Genomic DNA, 6,131 nt, shown 5'->3' on the forward strand with positions numbered 1-6,131 from the left:
ATTTGTGTTTTCTTTAATTTTTCTAGTTCTATCTTCAGGTCTTGAGTTGTTTTGTTTACTTCCTTCACCTGTCTGCTTGTATTTTCCTCTTTTTCTTTTAGTTCCTTCAACTCTGTCTCTTTGATTTCTTTCAGTGATTTAATTATTTCTTCTCTGAAGGCCACAAGCTGTTTGGCTGCATCTTCCCGTATTTCTTCACGGATGGCCCTAATCTGCTTGTCTTTATCTTCCTCCATTTCTTTACGGATAGCCATGATCTGTTTGGTTTTATCTTCCTCTAATTCTTTACGTAGTTTATTTGTTTCCTCTATTATCCTCTTCATCAACATAGATGTAAGGTCATCTTCTTGATTTTCTATTATGCTGCATTGTTCAGGGCTGTTCGCCCCTGGATGGCTGGGTTCTGGAGATGCCATATTTCTCTGACTTTTGTTGGTTGAGCCTTTACGCTGACCTCTTCCCATTGGGCTGATTTAGGTGTTGGCTGTTAGTTTCTGTGCTTCCTGGAGTCCTGAGGTAGGGAGTATCCTCTTGGCCGGAAGATGATTTTTCCTGAAGGAGTCCTTCTCTGCTTTTTGGTTATGGTCACTGTATGGCCAGTGTTTCTCAGGAGTTGCCACTGCTCACCTCAGGTTTATAGCCCTGAGTAGTAGCTGTGGTCTATGTTAGGCAGGGGGGGAATCTCCTCTTACCCATAGAATTTCTCAAGACAGCTGCCCCACTGCTGGGTTTCTTGTTATAAATTTAGTGTGCTGCTGCTCACTAAATTTCCATGTACAGTCCTCTTGAAGAAACTGCTGATTCCCTAGCTGTGGGGTTTTCTCCCAACAGGGAAACTCAGTCTGTTATCCTGGGGCACACAGTTCTGTCTGGGAAAGTGGGAGGTGCACTCAGCAAGTCTCTGGGCCAGAGGCTGATTGCTCAGCTCTGGACCTGGAGAATGTGCACCTAGGTTGAGTTGGCACCTGGAGGCACTGTTCTGGTCTGGAGGCTGGGTGCCTCACTCTGGACCAGAAGCTTTGTGTCTTTGTCTGGGATGGCGGCTGCAGGCACTGCTCTGGTCCAGACGCTGTGGGTGCAGCCCTCTTAAAGGACCAGGGCTTCCCACAGTTTTGACAGTCTAGCTAGGGATAACTGGTTGATCCTTGGCACAGTATCTGAGGGCTGCTGTAATGGCTCTCTGGCTTTTGTAGGTCTGAGGATACAGCTGTGTGTCCCAGTGCCCTAGGGGAACTCAATAATGGCGGCAGAGCACAGTGCTCCTGCCTGCACTAGAGTCTGCGTGAGTCCAGGAAGTGTTTTGGTGCTGGGTGTCCTAAGCGTTATAGCTGCTGACCCCCTCCGCTGGGGGTTTCCTCCTGCCAGAGACACGCAATCTGGTGCCCTGGTGCCCTGGTGCCCTGTTGCCCACAGTTCTTTCTGAGGCGGCGAATCAGGCGTGCAGGCAGGGCTCTGTGCAGGAGCCTGTGTCCTGGCTCTGGGTCCGGGCTGGCTCTTGGGGCGCCCGCAGAACCCGAGTCTTTTCCAGGGGATGTCTGGGTAACCTGAGGTCGGTCCCAATTGTTTCCTGCTCTGTGGGGTTATCTCTCGACTGGGAAATCCAGTCTATGGTGTTGTAGGCCTACAGTTCAGTCTGGGACCGTGACCAGATTGCGCTGGCGGGTAGCTCTGGGCTGGCGACCAAGCGCCTGGCGGAACCGGGATCTCTTCCGAGGTTTAGCCAGGTGAGTTAAAGCTGATTGAATCCCCCACCGTGGGGTATCCTCTCACCTGTGAAACACAATCCCTTGTGTTTTATGGCCGCGAGTTCTGATTGCTGGTCACTGTGCCAATCCTGCTGTGCTGCTCCTCAGAATGAGAGTCCTCCCGGCGCCGCCATCTTGCCCCAAGCCCCAGAAAAATATTTCTAAAGAAGTACACTGAAGGCCTTATAATTATTTGTTAGCACGTGTGATTTCCCCCAAATCATTAATATTACAAACACAACATAACTTTACACAAATATACAACTTCATATGCAAATAGATTATTACAAAGCAATGAGGCAATCCTATTTTTGTATCTTAATTTGATTAAAGTCCTGATTCATGTAAGAAAATATTTGCAAATAGTGATTTCCTTTCTCTTATTTTTGCCACATGCCCCCAAGATCATTTTGTGAACTTGGGGTGCTCATTAACTAGAACTGATCAGATATTACTCAAAAAAACATATATACAAACAAACAAAAGGGGAAAAAACAGCTGGCATTTTAAATTACAGGTTAAAACATATTTTTAAAACAAAATAAGAAGAAAATATTTCAACACCCACTTAAAGCCCCTCAGAAGAGCCCTGGGATTGGCACAGCTCTCATAAATCTACCCTCTATAGTTAGAAAGCTTTTGGCCCTTCCCCGGGCCATACTGACCCTGCCCCAACTCCTGCACTAGACAAATATTTATTGAATCTTACTAGGAACCCAGTTAGGTTCTTGAGACACTTTATAAGCCCCAGGCAGACACACACACACACACACACACACACACACACACACACACACACACACCTTGTCCCAGCATCTGAGAGTGTCTGGTTTGCAGCTTTGAAGCCAGTTATGGCTGATAGTGTCAATACAGCCATGTCCTCTCCTAAGTACCTGAGTTTTCCACTCAGTTCCTGTTCCTGGGTATAAACAAAAAAGCAGAGACAGTAGACAGTCCAGGAAGCTGCTAAGAGGTGCTGCTGATGGGAGCTGGATGTTTGCATGCTGTCTTCTTTGCTGCCTGAGTGAAGATCTCTTTGGCTCAGCAAAGGCTCAGTGGGGGGATGAGTTAAAGAAAGCCATTAGCATTTGGTCTATTTTATCCTTGGTTTCTCTTTTGTATGGCTTTAAAATACTTCAAATAAAGTTGGACAGTTTTTGAAAATTTGATACCCCATTCAAAAGAACTCAATCTTCCCTAAATGTTCCCAAAGATTAAACCACTGATGGGTGGCTGTTATAAACATAAATATTGTTGGAGCAGCAATTTGTTTGTTTGTTTGTTTAAGCATTTTGTCCTTTCAGAGGCATCCCTTAGAACCACACCAATTTGTGTTAGGATAATCAATACTTTCAGATTGCTAGAGGATGCCAGTGGGATTCCCATTATGTCCTTTGTGTTCTGTGCTCTGCCTCCTGAAAAAGGTATCACAAAGAACTGGAGGAGAGAATAAATAAGCTTGAGAGATTTTGCCCAACAGGTGGCACTGTCTCATGCTCCAACAGTCCCAAAACCATCTGGCTGATTTCTTTTCTTTTCTTTTTTAATTTTTATTTTTTATATTAATTACAGTTTATTCACTTTGTATCCCAGCTGTAGCCCCTCTTCTTCCCCTCCCATTCCCACCCTCCCTCCCTCATCTCCTCCTATTCCACTCTCCACGGATAGGGGAGGTCCTCCTATCTTTCCATCTGACCCTAGCTTATCCGGTCTCATCCAAACTGCCTGCATTGTCTTCCTCCGTGGCCTGGCAAGGCTGTTCCTCCATCCAGGGGATGTGGTCAAAGAGCCAGCCACTGAGTTCAGGTCAGAGTCAGCCCCTGTTCCCCTTACTAGGAACCCACTTGGATACTGAGCTGCCATGGGCTACGTCTAAGCAGGAGTTATATCCATGAATGGCCCTTGGTTGGAGTATCAGTTTCAGAAAAGACCTCTGTGCCCAGATATTTTGGTTCTGTTACTCTCCTTGTGGAGATCCTATCCTCTCCAGGTCTTACTATCTCCCCCTTCTTTCCTAAGATTACCTGCACTCTGCCCAAAGTTTGTTGATGAGTCTCATTATCTGCTTTTATACAATGCTGGGTAGAAACTTTCAGAGGCCCCCAGTGGTAGGCTTCTGTCCTGTTTCCTGTTTTCTCCTTCTTCCAATGTCCTTCCCATTTGCCTTTCTGAGTAAGGATTGATCATCTTACCCAGGGTCCTCCTACTAGCTCGCCTTCTTTAGGTGTTCAGATTTTTGTAAGTTTATCCTGTATTATATATCTAGTATCCACTTATAAGTGAGTATATACCTTGTGTGTCTTTCTCCTTCTGGGATACCTCACTCAGGATGATCTTTTCTAGATCCCACCATTTGCCTGCAGATTTCATGAATTCCTTGTTTTTAATTGCTGAGTAGTATTCCATTGTGTAAATGTACCACAATTTCTGTATCTATTCCTCTGTTCAGGGACATCTGGATTGTTTCCAGGTTCTAGCTATTATGAATAAAGCTGCTACGAACATAGTTGAACAAATGTCCTTGTTGTGTACTTGAGAATATTTTGGATATATGCCTAGAAGTGGTATAGCTGGGTCTTGAGGAAGCACTATTCCTAATTGTCTGAGAAAGTGCGTGATTGATTTCCAAAGTGGTTGTACAAGTTTACATTCCCACCAGCAATGGAGGAGGGTTCCCCTCCAACATGTATTGTCCCTTGAGTTTTTTTATTTTAGCCATTCTGATGGGTGTAAGGTGAAATATCAGGGTTGTTTTGATTTTATTTTGATTCAATTCTGATGACTAAGGACATTGAGCATTTCTTTAAGTGTTTCTCTGCCATTCTATATTCCTCTACAGAGAATTCTCTGTTTAGCTCTGTACCCCATTTTTTAATGGATTACTTGATTTGTTGCTTTTTTAACTTCTTTAGTTCTTTATATATTCTGGATGTTTGGCTAATTTTCTTGAAGCAAAAAAATTACCTTATTGAGTTTAACGTAATAAAGAATGACAGAGTAGCAAAGGCTGTGACTCAGTGTTAGACTACTTGCCTAGTCTGATGCAAGGCCCTAAGTTTATACTCAGCACTGAGAACAAAAGGGAAGAATGGCTGAAATTATTTTTATAAACTCCTGTTCAAACTGAGGTCTAAAATAAAGGAACTTTTAAAAGCATGTACCAGGCATGGTGATACACATATGTGATCCCAGCACTCTGGAGGCAGAGGCAGGTGGAGCTGGTGGATTTCTGTGAGTTCAAGGCCAGCAAGTTACAAAGAGAGTCCAGGATAGCCAAGGCTACACAGAGAAACCCTATCTGCCTATCTATCTATCTATCTATCTATCTATCTATCTATCTATCTATCATCTATCAATACATATATATATATATATATGTGCATGTGTGTGCACGCACATGTGTGTGTATAACAGGGATGCCCTAGAAACTGCCCTTGAGGGATAAACATGGTATATTGTCCAGGAATGAAAACTGTTCTGAAAGCTTTAGTAGTTGATGATTGGACTTCTCTACTGTTAATCCCAAAGGTGTGAGAAGAAAGGCCACCGATCCAAATCATCAAGGCCAAATTAATTAAATCAAGCTTTTTTATTTCTGTACACGGAATGCCTCTTCCTAAGGTGGGGTCTAAGAGGTTAGCATTAGATATGAGGAAGACAAGGATTTTATAACTCAGGAGTAGGGGGTTCTCAAGTGGAGGATTTGGCAGAGAAAATAAGAGAGGTTACAAGAACATAACATAAGCATAACAATTTAGTCATAACTATTTTCTGAAACAAAGACATGATTGCAAGGTGGTCGTAACAACAGGTAATCATAACAAGGTAGCCATAACAACCTTTCTGAAACAAAGTTAGGGTTGCAAGATGGTTATTAACTTTTTGAAAGCAAGATAGTCTTGCCATTTCTAGAACAGGCAATACAGAATCATTTGTAGTTAAGGTTACAGATGGTATATAGCCTAGTCCTTAAACCATAACCATAAACAGGAATGAACCTAGTTTGACTTTACTATAAAATGCTTTTAACCTAAGATGGAGGCTGACTGGTTCTTCACAACCATAGTCCTACCCTAAGCATGCACAAATGTGTGTAGTGTGTACTTACATGTGATGTAGAACCCAGTCTTTCCCAAGTCGGCCCTTCCTACCATTGGAGAGAGCCAATGGAGACTGAGCTATTTTGACTCTGTCACTTGAAGGCACTTGGAACAAGTCTGAACTGGCTTTTTCATAGCCAGTTCTTCAAAGATTTGTCTACAGCTCTCATGTTGTCTCTGTCTTTTCCCCTCCAAAATAAACATCACGGTGGTTGCAGCATTCCTGGCAGCATGCTAGGAATAGCTCTTTCTTTGCCATTGCAAATTACAGAAACAGGCTCTGGCT

This window comes from Psammomys obesus, unplaced genomic scaffold (assembly GCF_907164565.1).
Source record: "Psammomys obesus unplaced genomic scaffold, mPsaObe1.curated_primary_1811, whole genome shotgun sequence".
Classification (NCBI taxonomy): Eukaryota; Metazoa; Chordata; class Mammalia; order Rodentia; family Muridae; genus Psammomys; species Psammomys obesus.